Raw genomic sequence first — 16396 nt, 5'->3', positions numbered from 1 at the left:
ATAAACTAAGCAGAATCTCTGCTGTTTTCTTTTACAAATCTCCAGCAAGTGTACTAATTTTTCTACAACATATTTTGAACTTTATTACTTTCAACATGATAGCATACTGAAAATTTTGCTCGGGCGCAATGGTAATTTTTTTGTGAACACATGAGGGTTAACAACATCAGCTTATTTTGGATGAGTGTCAGGGCAAGCGTAAATGAAAGGGGCAGTTGCTTTCAATGGTCAGCAATGGGGTAAGCAACAGTGCCAAAAGGGATCATGTAGCGGCGACACAGTTAGATCACCGAACCAACCGCTGTAAGCGTGTCTCGTTGCTTTCGCAAGTTGCGTACGTAGGCATACCCCTAAAACGCTGCCGTTGGAGAGCAATGCGTGCTTCTTGATAAATACGGTGAATATTTGGGCAACCAGGATCAGCACATTGTATTAATATGGGTCTGGTTTGGCCTTGTTTATTTTGAGAAACCTGATTCTTTACAGTTAAACAGGTGTAAGGAGGGAACGACGTATTTCGAACTTTTTTCACTCTTACAAAGTCAGGGCGACCTGGCTAGGAAAAGTTTCACTTTGATGACTCAGTTGAATTGAAAACGCATTCAATACAGAAATATAAAGTCTTTAGGAAAATAGAGGTATGTGCAGATAACAAATACTCATAATATTATTTGTACAGAATTTGATCACAACTTTGTACCAAACAGTGCACAAATGCACGTGGAAAGCAAACTATGCGTGCAAATTTTAAAGGCTTCCTAAAGACTCCAAGTCACTGGATGAGTAAAATATCCGTATACTACCTCCTGAATGTACGACGCGCGTTGCGGGTAGTTCAATTGGTTAAGCGCTGTTATCACCTCTAAGAATAGCGCACGAGATGCAAATCTGGGCCATGAATATCCCATACGCGTGGATTCAAAATGTAGTGGCTTCTCGTAATAACTATATGACCATGTTTCGAAGTACTAACCTGTCTTATTATTGTTCACAGGGCGTGAGTGGCTTCTCTGAAAGGTTTTTATTATTTTACCAATGGTTGAAAAAAAAAATGGTTTGTTTTCCGGTAAAATGCCGCCGCTCTTTAGAACGCAATATTGCTTGCGCAAATGCTTATAAAGGTAACAAAAATTAAAAACCAATCGCGTTTGCCGCCGTAAGGATTTATTAATACCCGTACCCCCTACCATTTTTCTCGAGAGAGGTTTTTCCTAACGATGCCCAAAATTAAATGCGCCATGAAGAGACCGAAAACTATATAGCCTAGTATTTGGATTCCTTCCTCCACTCGAGCCGCAAGTAGAGGACATCCATGAAATTGATTTGCTCATGCATAAGCATTGCGAAATCTTCCCTTCAACTGAGTGAAGTGCGCTAATGGAGTGGAGGCGGTGATCAAAATACGGCCCATAGTTTCTTATTTCGGCAAGTGGGGAAAATGCTATGTATCGCATTGCCCACAGGTACTCCAAGCTTTGAATACGCGGAGGTAAAGTACCTATTTTGGTGTGTTCCATTATCTGATAAGATTGACAAATCGAACGCTTGGTTTGAAAATAAATGTAGTGTAGTTGTGTATTTGTAGTCTTGTACACTTCATTTTCTATGTTTATTTCTCCTTATCACTTTGTGAAATCGAATGCCCAACTTGAAACGAAATAATGCAGCCTTTAGAGTTTAAGACTTTTCCCCTTCTCTCTCTCTCTCTCTCTCTCTCTCTCTCTCTCTCTCTCTCTCTCTCTCTCTCTCTCTCTCTCTCTCTCTCTCTCTCTCTCTCCCTCCCCCTCGTCCTCTCTCCCGTTTATAAAGAGAGCATTTTTGCTTTACCATGTAACACAGGGTTCTTGTAACTCAGGAATATTACACGTTTTCGCAGTTTGATTCCAATGAGAAGCTATGTAAACACCTGCTGCATAAACCTTCATTTTCAATGGGTACCAGAGAGATAAAGGTTGCTTGTCTGCATTAACACGCACCGCTCTCAAATGGCGCGTTTTCTGTTTTTCAGCTGTTGCTTTAATACAAATTGGGTATATGTGTTTTTGTATTATATCACTGTACCCCATGACTTTATCCAAGTTGTTGATGGGGACGAATTTGTCTATTACGCAATGAAGCATGTTCGCCAGTGACCAAATGTTTAATGAGACTGGTGCAAATATCTTTTTTTTTTTGCATACACTAGGCAAATATTAGTCCCTGTCAGTCAAATGTTTCTTTCCTTGGGGGAAGAACGCCAGGCCTTTTTAACGACATTTTGTAGCTTAGCGCAGGACCACATTTTTCACAACACCGCTGCTGCAGCGTAATGATTGTTCCCCCATCACTGATCTCTCTCTCGGTTGCCTTATCCAACACATTTCGGACTGATCCAAAGCGAACATGTTTCCTTAGAACAAGAAGGTGTTCAAAAGTTTCCTAATATAAAGCACCTCCTTCTCAGGTTCAGGGTCACATGTTTCTTTGTGTGCACCTGTAATGCAGTTGGGGTGGACATGGTGTAAAAATGTCGCTTGTGTGAGTATGGGATCCATCGTGCAACAGGTGACTTTTCGTAAGCAAGCCTCTTATTTAGTGTGTGTGCCGATGATCAACAAATAGGGGCTATACGTCCGAAACAATAGATGCGATTCGTAGGTGCATAGAAATAACAGTTGAAGAATCAAAATATAATATAAGTATCTACGCATTGCCACACAATTTTGAATCCGTCATGAGGGAAGAATACCATCTTTAAACGTTCGCGAGTGTTATAGAAAATGAAATATTTCGAAGTCGCCCAATATTACCAAATTGGAATGACTGTTTGTGCAAAGCAAAGAACAGTCAGAAGTAATGTGTTTAAGTATGGTTGGTGAAGTGATCCTCCGTAGGAGATTTTGCAATATGTCCCAGGTTAGCAAAGTAATAAAACGACAGTTACACAGCTGTAGGATGTGGCACGTCTACCGATGGGGTAGGAGAAATGGGTCCTGGTAATAGGCAGACGACTTGACAAGCCCTCGACACAGTGCTAAAGATGATAAAAAGGGCAGAAAAAGGTAGTTCAGCTTCAGAGAGAGAGAGAGAAAGAGTGCAAGAGAGGGCGAGAGATCTGTATTCTGTTTTTTTTAGTCTAGCTTCCTTCATTGTGCGGATTCAAGGAGCATGTGAGATAAATAGGAAATATTTTCTAAGAAGGCCTTTTATTCACAGTTGTGAAACGGTATTCCAAACCGGCTCTCACTGATTCGTCGAAATGCATGGGAAGCAGGCAGCTCCGTTTGAAACAAGCAATGCAAACGAGCAATACACAGTCTTCTGACTTCGGAAGTTACAAACCATTTCTTTGTCAAACTTTAGAACTCAGTCATTGCGATTTTTCTGTTTCGTAAAAACGCTTGGACGCAACAAGCCAGCAAAAGATTTCGAAACGACGAGAAAGGCGAGTGGTGATACATCCAGCATATCAAGAGCAGAAATTTCGAAAATGTAAGGGCCAGTGCAGCGAAAACGCTGCATTGCACTTTAAAAGTTGACGAGTTCTCAGCCATGAGGGGCTTGAAGAATTCCTTAAGCTGCTACTGAGCTGCAAAGGAACCAGCTGACGGCCTTTTCGCCGACTTTTGTAGTTGTTCTTGTGTAAAGTGTTTAATAAACAGAAGAATCAGTATTTTCGCCGACAAAAAAATAATTTCTGTTCTAGTGCGCTGGGAACTATGAAGATTCCAGAACAGCAGCCCACGCTTTTTCACCACGTTTGGTAGTACAGTAATGTGCCTGTAAGAAGTCAGCTCTCACATCTGACATTTGGTTCGACTGAGTTCTATGCGAAGTTTTCTTTGTTACCCAAGGTAAAATTCACTTCTTTTTATCATAAAGACCGGAACGAAGAGAGATGTAAAAGAACGATTTCAAAGGACACAGAGCTGGGACTCGAGGAGCTCGTCGTTTCTATGAACTCGCTTGATGTGGCCTAAGAAATAAAGAATTATTCCTTGGGATTACCTAATACTCTTCGGTACCTCCCTTCTTTATTTTTCAGACTCCAGATGTAGAAAACTCAGTTGAGCTGAAGACGCATACGTAGAAGCTTATCTAGTGTGAACCCAAGGGCTAGCATGAATCCTGGGCAAGCTGGAGAATTATCGCAAGCGGGTGGCTCGTGGGGCAGACGCTGATAAAGCGATTGCAAGCGTTTAAGTAGTGACCACGACCTCACTACCTGTCGCTTGGTGCTTTTAAGTGCGAATGCACTTTATAAGCGACCCCAAACCATCCACCGCCGGCGGCGGCGGCGGCGTCCGCAGTGCTCCTCTATATTTAAAAAAGAAACAGCACCCGGCGCCAGGTTTCGATCCGAGGACTTTGCGGCCGCAGCGCGACGCTCTACCGACCAAGCCACGGACGCGACGCTGATATTAGTGTTAGTGACGCGCCTTATATCTTTAACGCATTCAAACTACGTCGTCAGCGGCGTGCGTTGGCGACTCAGCGGCGTTATAGCGGCTTGATAACTGCGTGGTGTACACGTGATACTACAAACCCGATGGAAGAGATGGAAGAGAAGGCGGCGAGGCGGTGGGCTGCGGGGGCCGAGCGCAAGCGCCGTAAGCGGGCCGACAACCGTGCATTCGCACTGTCACATTCTCCTCCTCGGGGAAATGCGGGGGAATTTTTTTTCAAGCATCGTGCTTGTGATCCCAAGTACGCACGCGAATCCAAGTGCCCCCTCTGGCGAGATATTGGAGCGCAGTGATGATATCCCACGTAATCAAATTTGATCTTGCGCCCTTCACTACGGCGCGCACCATGGCGAAGGCGTAGCTTTAACAAGTTGATGTACAAAACGTGAAGGCGCGGTTGCCGCGAAGTGACATCTATTCTCTAACCATCGTCCATAACTTCAATTGTTTCCTACTACCCACAGCACCATCACGTGCACCAATCCCTTGTATGGTCGAGAGGACCTGCTTCGAGACCAAAGCAGATAAGCAACGAGAACGCCTACGTGATTAAACAAGAGCGAGCGGAAAAAATCCCATCTAGAACGGCGCACACATAACAAGGAAATCGAGAAATGAGCATGAAAAATGGCGGATGTAAGCACTATGTCAGAACAGAGCTGAAAGAGGTCAACGGCGCGAAGAAAACGGATAGGAACGTCCCCGGCCTTCACGGCGACAGCGAACGTGGCCACGTTCCTGCAAAAAAAAAGGTCTAGAACTAGCGAACCAAGAACATTGCGGACGAACATCACGAAGTGACACAACTACCCTTCAAAGATGAGTGCGGGAATCACAAGCTACACGGATACCCACAAGGAAAAGGAACCTTCCCCGCCACACCCCCGATAATCAGAACTGTAAATGAATACGGCACCAGAGAGCTCACACATTCAAGGAAAACTGGTGCCGCGAAGTAACCCAGTCGAGGCTTTAAACGGCCACCACGCTACACAACCAAGCAACAACGCGCTGGAATCACAATCACTCCCACTCCTGACCTCAGAGGAACTGTCCTAAACTCTACGCAAGTGAAGTGCTCGACAAATGCAATACGTCCTTGGATATTATATATATATATATAGAGAGAGGGACTTATTTATCGATCGCATTGATGTCCTAACGGAAGTGGTACTCTCTTCCCTGGTATCCATGCGCTGTCTCAGCTGGAAGCTCTGACTCAATGAGCAGAAGCATGACGGCCGTGTAAAATCCAAACAGCGCCTCCCACTGCTGTGAGGGAAGGGTAGGGGGGTGGAGGGGTGGTAAGTTTGGGTTTTCCTCGCACTCTAGGACAATGTAGTCTGAGATTTCCTGGCTGTGGGCGGTATTTGCTTTAGGCTTCACACTGAACAGGGAACAGGAGGTGCATTTGCATTGGTTGTGGGGCCGTGTTTTATTGGAGTTTACTGAGCGTCGTTTATTGCGTTTTTGTAAGCGCTGGATTGGGGAGAGGGAGTGCTCTCTGGATGAGTCTGTATCGCTGTGTGATCTTTTGCGGCGTTGTTAGCCATGCGAGCCCGCTTGTCTAATCTATAGCCTGGTTTTAAAAGCCTGCGGCCTTACGATGGGACCTCTGGACCTCTGGACCTGGACCTCTGGACCTGGACCTCTTGGAGGCGTGGGTATTTGTCCACCTAGGTTCGACGCTCCCTATATGTTTCTTATTTCTTAGATGCGATTGGTCAATTCTGCAACGCAGGCCGACGTGAAATTTCTGCATAATAATTGAGAACCCGTTATCACACAGGTCAATTTGGTTTGTGCTATTGCTGGGCTTCAGCTAGCTTTAATGCTTCTTTTGTTGTGTCTTGTTGAAGGGTGGCGCAAATCACTAGATATGTTTTCGTTGTTACCACATCACTTTTACTCGCTTTCCATCGTATGGCTGCGTCCGTGTAAGCAACCCTAAGGAGTTACTCATATTTTTTGCTAAAGGTTTTGGCCCTTGCTGTGCGTGTTCCTTGATGATAGTCTGGTTGCATAGATATACTAATGACAGGAATCCCCTGTTTTCGTAGATCGGCATCAGCTGGACATTACAAGGACAGCGGAACTTTATACTTCTAAAGATGTTGACTGGGGCCTATGAAACGAGTTCAACAGCAGCCACTGTCTCGCAAAAGGATCAGAACGCGAACCCACAGTGAATGAACGAAGACAAAACCATGACCAACTATTTAAAGCCGACTGCAACAAACAAATGCGCGATGTGAGCGTAGATATCGTCCACGGTTGAAATTTGGTTTTGAGATTGCGAAGTGTGAAACCTCTCCTGACGAGATAACATAAATTGAAAGGGGATGCGTCTCAAATAGTAAGGAACGGCTCCCGATTCAAGATTTCACTTCAAGTGCCAGGTCGCCGGAAGAATTCAAATATAGAAAAATGATTTTACACAGCGCAAATAGTTCACATCTTTTGGCAAAACGAAATATTACATGTTTTTTGAAGAAAAAAAATTCTACATAATTCTTGCTCAGACAGAAATCTAAGTGTTGTAATTTTTATATATTCATCCCTTCCCCTTACAGGAAATGGGGGACTGCTTTTCAGAACGCCTTGATTGATCTACTGGCAGCCTCAACTTCTTTTACTCCTGTGGCTGTACAGAAAACAGGTTTAATAGAAGCGAGGTTACATGGAAAATCCACACTATCTATGTTGATCTTTCTGATTCCTTTGCAACAAGCCAATCGCGGTACTTTTTGTTGAATCGTGAAAGTAGGGACAGGGTTAGGGTTACTTGACATGTATTCTACAGAATTTTGAAGAAGCGGTTTCACGAGATTGTACCTGGTTTAGTGCATCAAGACTGGCTTTCCTAAGATCACTTGGACGATTTAAATCCAGTCTTACACATAACGGCTTACTCCTATCCGAAACTAATTAAATTATCTTTCACTGTATTAAGGTACACAATTGCGTAAATTTTCATTGCGTTCATTACTTTTCGCATATATTCGTAACTGCTAACGCAATGTCATGTATAAAATTTCAATTCCTGCGTATATGAATCAGCAAACCACCTCACGGCATCGTTTATTTTGTGCTCAAAATATTTGTTTTGCTCCTGTTTGTACGGTGTTTTGTTTAAAAAAGGCTTCGCGAATACGTCAAAGTAATAAAAAAATAAAAATACGAAACAAATCTTCTCACCAAGCATGAAGAAGAGCAGAAGTAATCCCAAGCAAAGAAAGCGCTTCATGTCGCCCTGAAAAGTTCATTGAATTTGCAGTTGCAAAAGTGCATTCACGTGTATAAAACGCTCAAGATAATATTAAGCCTTTTCTGTTTACCTAAATGTAGCCAAAACGAAGGGTACTCGTGCTTCTAATATACCTTATTTGACCAAGAACTCAAACAAGAGAAATATGGCACGTTTATAACGAAAACCTAGCCAGCAGTCTTGCTGTATGGTAGCAAACAGGCAATGTATAGAATAAGGGGTATTCTCAAGGAACTCACCCAAAACTAAGACTTATGCTGTCAATTATTAGGACTGATTTTTTGTGGCATAGACACCACTGATAAAACTATACTCGTCTGATATTTGAAATCACCTGCTGTTTTCTGCACAATCATATTTAAAAGAGCAATATGTTGTACTCAAAGATTTCCTGTTTTCTTCTGGGAGAACTTTGTCCTAGGTTTACTTGTCTTTTGATACGGGGTTTGAAAATATTCCTATTTTCGTTTGTTTTTCTGTAATACTATAGGTGAAACCAGTAATATACTCGAGGCAGTTTATTGAAACAATGTTGCATGCCTTCTGCTCTTTTCAAGTTCACTGTAGCAAGGACTATGTTATTGGAAAGCGGGTGCTCCATTTTTTCACATTTTACATAGCATACACAGTCAAAGAAAAGGTTATCAAGCCCTGATCTTACATTACTATGAATCTGCAACCGAAGCTGGAAATATTTTATCACACGGGGCATTCGACAAACTTCAGAAAGTGGGGAGCATGGCCACATGTCAATTTCTGTACAACATCCATTTGCTGTAACATGCACGGTCTCAGCTGAGTTAAGGAGACCTTTGTGTGGTGTTACGTAGGCTGTAGTACCTTAAAAATATCCCGATACGTCGTAAGAATGCGATAGCACCTTGGAAAGGCAAGTTATGGCCTAGGTGAATTCTTGCTGGCGGATTAAGACGAAAGAACCGGTTTACTGAAGTTGTGGATAATTAATTAGACGGGGGGACAAAATACCCAATTTGCAATGTCAAAAAAATGCTCCTTCCAAAACCATCGTTGACAATTTCAATGGAAACTGTCAACGCATTTTACTTGTTGCGGATGAAGCCGTGACCTCTACGAGAAACATTGTCGTCAAGCCTAGTTGGTTCTGCTTTACTTCTTGCGATTTATTAAAGCTGTACAAACAACCGCCAAGAATGGTTAACCTGGGATATACTGAGTCACCAGCTTTATCGGACCGTACCACTGAAATCCTAATGGGCACATACGAGACTTGTAAACACGTTTTCAGTGTCCCCAATACACTGGTAATTTCAGCATCGCAACAATTATCTAGATTGAATATTTTCTTATGCATCGTCTATTAACGAACGATGTCTCCTGGAACGGAATAGAGTTCGAATAATTTACAGGGGCTAGAAATGACCAATCAAACGAAGTTAAGTTCTTGCCTTGAACCGTTTTTATTAAATTCGCGATATTGTTCACAATGCGTGTCATCAAGATACTTTTATGGCATTGCCTGGGCACAACACCAGATATTTTGGCTATGTCTATGGATTCCCCTAAACCATCTCGGCTACTCAGTTAGTAGCTTCCGACAAAATTACTTTAAACTTACTTCTCTTGGGCCAAGGCGTTTGCAGTGTAGAACATACTGCTTTTTTTATACCCGCTTGCATAGAACGCAAGTATTTCTGGTTGCTCTTGGTGTTTGAATTATCTACAGGCTATTCAAAAATAAATTAGTTAATAGTGTTACTTTGTCTCAAAAACCCGCAAAGGCACTACAATGTGGATTTCTAAAAGCAGGTGTTGGGAAAATGTGAATTTGATTCTAAGGAAAAACTCTAAATATATAAAACCAAGAATGTTTTTTAATCTTATCTTGGCGCCTAATACATCCTTGAGCGGAGCCTTCCTGGCATTACCAAACGAAAGCGACAAAATGATATACGAAGCTTTGTTATGCGGCACGGAATGTGTCGACGACGCCTGACACAGAAAAAAGAATTTGGCATGGGCTAGAAACATTTTGAGAGGCGCAGCCTTCAAATATGCCGCTAAACCTTAACTGAACCGTATGAACGTTTGAGCCTACATTAGTACGGAGCAGTATATGTATACCTTCGAATTTTTCATTCGGTGAAGCGGATTTACTCGGCGCCTCTATATATAAACCCGTTTTAAAAAGACAGCTTTTACTGGTGTAACATCCTGGATCCTTTTAAGCGGTCAAAACGTTTCTGGTACTACTTGCCGTGATTACTGAGAGCAGAGAAATATAAACACTTGCTTCCATGTTGGTAAAGCATTGGACTTCATAACTGTCGATTAAGAATATGTGCAGAAGCGTGAACTGTAGCGACTAGGTTCAAATTGTTCGTTTGGAACAGTGAGCGAGTGACGTGCTTTTCCCTTCAGACAAACTAGTATATCCAGGGCACATACCAAAGGGTTTAGAATTAATATTTCTGCGTAAAGAGTGTTATTGTAGAAAGTTCGTTAAAGACAAGTGCAGTAAAAAATTACGTAGACTCTGTGTGGAGGAAGCTGTCAATCAGAGGAAATGGGTGTCGCTCTTCTCTCACAGGCGTAGTTCATGCTTACACTGCTATCAAAACATCTTTTATCTCGGCGGAGCTTTCAAAATACGAAATAGCTTTGTCTGTTTGGAAACTTTTGGTTTCAAAATTGGGAAATTTGAAAAAAGTATTATGGCAAAGAATTCCCACTCCCCAAAGAAGAACCGCCCACGTTATCCTGAATCATACATTATAGATTATCGAAGCCGACTTGATGAGCACACAGGTCACCAAATCTTTCCTACCAGTAACGATCTAGTCTTACTTATAGAGCATGATCAATAAGCTACATGGATACATTTATGCAATGTTCAGACGATCTCACCCCTGTGAATAGTAACCGTCTTTGGTAGACGCACTAACAGCGTGTCCGCGGAGGTACTTGCATTGCAAGGGCTTTGTGACAGACGTCTGCAGCTGCAGGCGCTTGTTCCTCGGGCCGAACTGCGCAGCTTCTTCATCCTTCGAGAAAAACAATGCCCACAGCCTTTCTCATTGTTTCTGAAATTATATTCAACTGCACAACCATTCTCTTCTTGATTGAATAGTCACCGTAGACCACCGAATGTTCTCTGGGGAGTTAAAAAGAGTGCCCTGCAGGTTTACTAACGCCGACAATGCCACGTGTCGTTCAAATTCTCGATTTTATGCCCACATCGGTTTACCCTAATAATAAAACTTGACTCCACGTTTGCTCTCCGCAATGATCTATAAAATGGGTTTGCAAGACAGGATGATGGGTGCCATAAATTTTTCCCTATGAATGTATGTCATCTCACAATTTCAAAGTTACTTTCCCATAGTTACGGATATTTATTCGAGTTGTCACTCGAATTCGAAAAGCACACACAATGCATTGTGCTGTTCACTGTTGCGCCGCCGTCCTCGGTGACGACGTGTATGACGTCTTTCATGTTAACATACACCCTAGTAAATGCTTTAAGATTGGATCAGACTGTTCTGCAGCCCCATATTATTTAGTTATTCAACTTCCGTACGGACGCTTTGTACCAATGGCGTTTTCTTCTCTTTAGCCGCGTGAGCAGACAAAATTGTGAACAATTATTCGTTGCGCATTTTAGCAGGTAAAACTACATATCTAACTTAAAGGCGTATTTACTTCAGAAAAAAATTCTCCATGTACATCGAGTAAGCTTAATTTATTGCATTCAAGTAGAGATAAAATTTACAATGTCAATCAAACCAGTTTCCAGAAATTTTTAAGGTAAATGCAATGACTCCAGCCGCAACACAAATTTACTTGCCAGTGGTAGCTAGGCATCTTTTTATTCCGTGCATGTTTGGTGAAATTTCATTAAATGGTAAAAACCTTCAGGCAAAAGGAATACTTTAAGAGATGAAATAGCTGTCACGAGCACCAACTATAAATTACATTTCTATTAACACAGGCAAATATATAAACAAGTAGGCAAGACAAAAATATTTGCTCCAATCGAAGCTGTGAAGGTTGTTGGAAAGCAAAACTTTAAACGACAACCACAACAATTGCCCATGCACCAAATCCATTGCCGATGCGACATATGTGGCTCCACAAAGAGTGAAAGCAGATGTTTTTCCAGCCTTTAGTTGGAATTCGCAAGGGCGGTGTTCCCGAACGCAGCAGCCGCGTCGGCCACGGATGCGCTAGAGCGGCGGACGCCGCCGATGTAGCCCTGCCGTGAGTCGGAACAAGAAAACGTAGATGGCCGTATTTTGAAGAGTGAGACAGCGGAACCTACCCATCCCGATGTGCTAGCTTGGAGCTGCACCACTGCCCGACACAAAGGCCGACACCTAAACAATTGGGCATGTGAGCTGAGTGATTCCCCTTTATGCAGAATTAAATTCGTTAGTTGAATAAGCTTGAATTGCCAGAAAACTAAGGGGACTTTAATAATTGCTATGTATCAAAACGACTTTCTTCTTTCGTTTTTAGTAATACCTGTTAAAACACTACTGAGTTGGCATTCACCAATTTAAAACGCAATCCCATTCGCAGCAAGCAGTCGTTTCTCTAGCGTTTCGTCAGCGGCCAGATGTCTGTATGTGGTCTCTTTATTTTGTTTTCCCTCCATGGAAGCCAATACTTAACGTATCTTTGCCGTACGACCATATAATTTCGTCGGGTTCTGGATTGCCCAGGAGGTTCTTTCGAACAAGTTAATTAAGGCGTTCGAAGAAAGTGTGATATGGAGACGAATCTATGCCACTACAGGCCGAAAACAACTGTCGCTAAACAGATGACCAAGCCGACGGAATAGTCCCACCGACGTGACCACCGGCGTGAGGACCTCCAGCCCGGGGGGAATCCTGAGTAAATTCGCCGCGCCATCTATAGTGTGCTCTGTGAGTCAAACCCTCAGCTCATTATGCAAGACCAGGCCAAAGCGGGGGAACGACAGCAGTGGAGGCTAAAGTGGACATAATTGACGCACGACGCTACACGACAGAAAAAGGAGCACATCGGGAAAGCTACGTAAGGCGTCCCCGCTGACTATCCCAATGGGGACTTCGGACATGTGGAAGCGGGTACAAGTGAACGTTGTGGCGAAGCCTCTTCCAGCCAATATCCGGTTGCAAACCACTTCGACGGAAGAGAAGAAAACCTAAGGTTGGATACTGAGAGCAGCGGTTGAAACTGCGAGAGTCTTGAGTGACAGTCAGTGTGACTGATTATCAGACGTAAGCTGCGTGTTACAGCAGCTTCAGTGTCTTTTTTTCCTTTACTGCATGGAAGACTATCCCGAAAAGCTTTTAAGTCCAACCCCAACTAAAATAACCGTAAGTTCAAAGACACATATTTTAATAGTCGGGCAGGCACACACACGACTCAAGAAGATGCAAAAAGTCCGGAGGATGGTATTGCGACGCATAGACACCATACAAAAGTGCAAATTGTTCGCGCAAAATTGACACAGTTCAAAGACATTCCTCCGCATTCCAGTCAATCTTGTGACACTTCCATAGCTAACCAATCCGATCACCACGAAAAGGTCGCAGGGCACGGAGCATTTCATCGTTACAGGCAGAAATGGTATACTGTAGGGGGTGATGTCTATGTCCTTTTTAAGAGACCGCTACAGAACATTCGCCCACCACCTTCCCCAAAAGAACAGAGCATCCCGACATAAAACAAAGCAGTGATCAATTGATTAGGGCTGGTTACACAAGCGACAGTTGCCAGAACAAGTCACATATACATATTTACTACTGAGCCAAGTTTTAACAGGCAACGTAGATGTGTGCAACTTAACCAAGGAAGTTTTTGCAGCCGCCTGGATGGACACGTTCTTGACGCCCTCCAACACACTATTATCCAAAATCTTCAGATATAGTTGGCGGTTTCTTGGCACGGAAATAAACTTTCAATTAAAACAAACGTCAATTCATTTCAAGAGAGACCGTACAGATACTCGAGAGAAAACCGCAAAATAAGAAACTTGAAAGTTTCAGCAACATCTTTGCGATGTGGGTTGGAGCAAACTTGTGGGTGGGTTGGATCAGCTTAGCATTTGCGATGTGGGCTGGAGCAAACAACAAGGCAGAGAAGCACTCCATTTACGCTTAATAAGAACCTTTAAAGATCATTATCAGCCTTTTTGAAAAAGAAGAACAGCGGGACGAGCTGAAGAACTATCAAATGCACCAATCCAACACCACCAGACCTTAACGGGATGAAGAGGATATGGCGGAGTATGGGCCCCCGCTTGGACCGCCATACGAAGGTAGCCAACACTCCATGAAATGCTTGAACCTTATTTCGTGCACAACTAAGGACCTGATGAACATAAACAAGTTTGGAAATGAGAAAGACATTACACAGTTTTCGACGTGCCAATATAGACACCTCCCGGCCCATTCATGCCTGCATTTTACGCTTCACTACATTAACTGCAGGAGACCAATGAGGTACACTGTTTCGAATTTGATGTAGAGTAACCCCAATGTACTCTATTGTTTCAGAGTCCCATGTTATGCCTCCATATTGACGCGGCTGTGTACCCCACCAGCACTTCTATAAACCTCTTGATTGTTCAAGGTTCGCATTAGCTCCACTCACATCGCAAAACCGCTGTGTCAGCGTTATTGCCTCGAAAACAGTTTTCCTGTCCTTACAAAAAAAGGAAAGATCATCTGTATAGGCTGAAAGTTTGCGAATGAGAAACCATGAATTACACTGATTTGGAGAGTATTAATGCACAGGGGCTCAAAGTACAAACCGAATAAAAGTCGTGATAACGCGCGACCTTGCCGTACAGAGAATCTAAGGGTGCTAGGCGTAGAGAGTTCGCGGGAAATGATCAACCAGGTCATACAGCGTTTGTAACAGAGCTATACCTTTATACAAAGATTCCCTAAGCCCATCTGACTCAAGAACAGCGAGTAGGAACGACCGGCTGGCCCTGTCAAATGCTTTATCAAGATCAATTTGAAGGAGCGCAACCTGCCCAGCACCATCCAATACGCACTCCATTACTGAACGAACAATATGGACGTTCGTGTTATTGCTCCGCCCGCCCCTGAATCCCGCTAGTTGGTTGCAAAGGTATCAGACGTGTGATTACTTTCTGTAGCCTGCATGCCAGCACCTTCTCCCAATGTCTTGTAAACCACACAACATAGGGACATTCACCTGTAACCATCCACCCTTTTTTCTGCATTTCCACTTTTAGGGAATAGTACGGTATAACCCCGGTAAAATATTGCTGACAGAACGTCACGTTCGTAGGCCTTTTGTAAATACATCTTGTAAGGAAGGTGCCAGAACACTCCAGAATTTTCGGTATAACTCCGATGTGAGGCCATCAGGTCAAGGTGACTTATGGGTTTTCAGGCTTGAAATGGCACATTTCCCTTGTTCAGGCATATTTGGTCTTTCTTCAAGAGCCCGCTGGTCGTCACTGATCACACTAAAAGGCTGGAGGAATACATTAAAAGAAGGCGCACTATAGGTACCCGTGTTTCCAATAAAGAGTTTTCCATAAATGGAACAAAATGCCCAAAGTATACCGCGTGTATCAAAAAACGTTTAGCCACCATACTCGATTTCAACTACAAGTTTTCCTAGTGCCGACTACCTTCCATCCACAATTGTGAATCCTGTTTGCGGATCCTGCAAAAATCGGTGTGTTCTTGAACGAACAAAGGCTCTCTGATATTTTTCAGTCATATGCTGCTGCATCTCAGTTTTAACATTACACATTTCATCAAAAAAGGTTCCGGCCTCAGCTTTTTCAGCCTAACGCAATTGTATCAGGGAACTCCGGAGTTCCGGCATGCGTAGTCGCTTCAATAAAAATTACGAGCTGACGCCTCTAACTGAAGGTTTTATACTTTTGTTTAAAAAGTTCCCAGTTTTAAAAATACTAAGGTTTGGAAAATACTAAGTAAAATACTAATACTAAGAATGTATCTTTCAAGCAAGCTGCTACTGTGAGTTAAGAAAGTCCGTCCAAGAGTACACTACTGTTCCGTTCCCACAGTTCGCAAGGGATGGGAAGAGCGCACCATCCCTGTGGACAGCTCCGTGCAGAGACCTTTCGGTGACCAGAAAAAAATATTGACCTAATAACATAATCACGCCTAATGGAGCACCTTCATGCGAAATCGTAAAATCGGTCGTGCCTTGCACTAGGAAAACGATGAGCATGCGTAAAGTGCACAGTCTTTCCTAAAGCGTTTAGTATATTAACTAGGCAGCATTCACCAATCAGGTCACTGAGAACCACGGCACTGGAATTATAGCGCCAGTTACCTGCCGAAGGATGCTCCTGAGTACACACACCGTTAAAATCACCTAGCAGTAGCAAACTTCCCCGGGTGCACAAACATTGAGCAAGGCACATGAAGAAACTCCTCCTGTCAGTCAATTTTTTGGGCATACAAAAGAATAATGCGCCATTCACTTCCCGACATGTCAACGTCGCAGTAGACAAACCGCCCCGCATCATCCAGTTTGCAAGCAAGGGCAGTCGCATCAAGGTTATTACTCAACAATAGCATACAACCACGTGATAGGCCAGCCGAATGGCTAGTGCAAACACTGTATTCAGATAAAAAGGCCTGTGTATCCTCATCTGTACTTATCTTAATGAATGACCGCAATAGTTATAGAATAACTC

At 43.1% G+C, this 16396-nt stretch overlaps 1 long non-coding RNA gene across 1 annotated transcript; it reads right to left on the bottom strand.

Annotated features, from left to right (window-relative positions):
- Positions 1–9309: 9309 nt before the first annotated feature.
- Positions 9310–16116, bottom strand: LOC144148184 (uncharacterized). Its single transcript, XR_013317995.1, has 3 exons — positions 16030–16116; positions 10600–10736; positions 9310–9412 (listed from the first exon to the last, which is right to left on the bottom strand). It is a non-coding gene; the product is annotated as an uncharacterized LOC144148184 (long non-coding RNA).
- Positions 16117–16396: the final 280 nt, after the last annotated feature.

Source organism: Haemaphysalis longicornis, unplaced genomic scaffold (genome assembly GCF_048455015.1).
Source record: "Haemaphysalis longicornis isolate Haplotype H1 unplaced genomic scaffold, Haemaphysalis longicornis Haplotype H1 scaffold_8, whole genome shotgun sequence".
Taxonomy (NCBI): Eukaryota; Metazoa; Arthropoda; class Arachnida; order Ixodida; family Ixodidae; genus Haemaphysalis; species Haemaphysalis longicornis.
The sequence above is the reverse complement of the archived record's forward strand: the minus strand, read 5'-3'. Positions and strand labels throughout refer to the sequence as shown.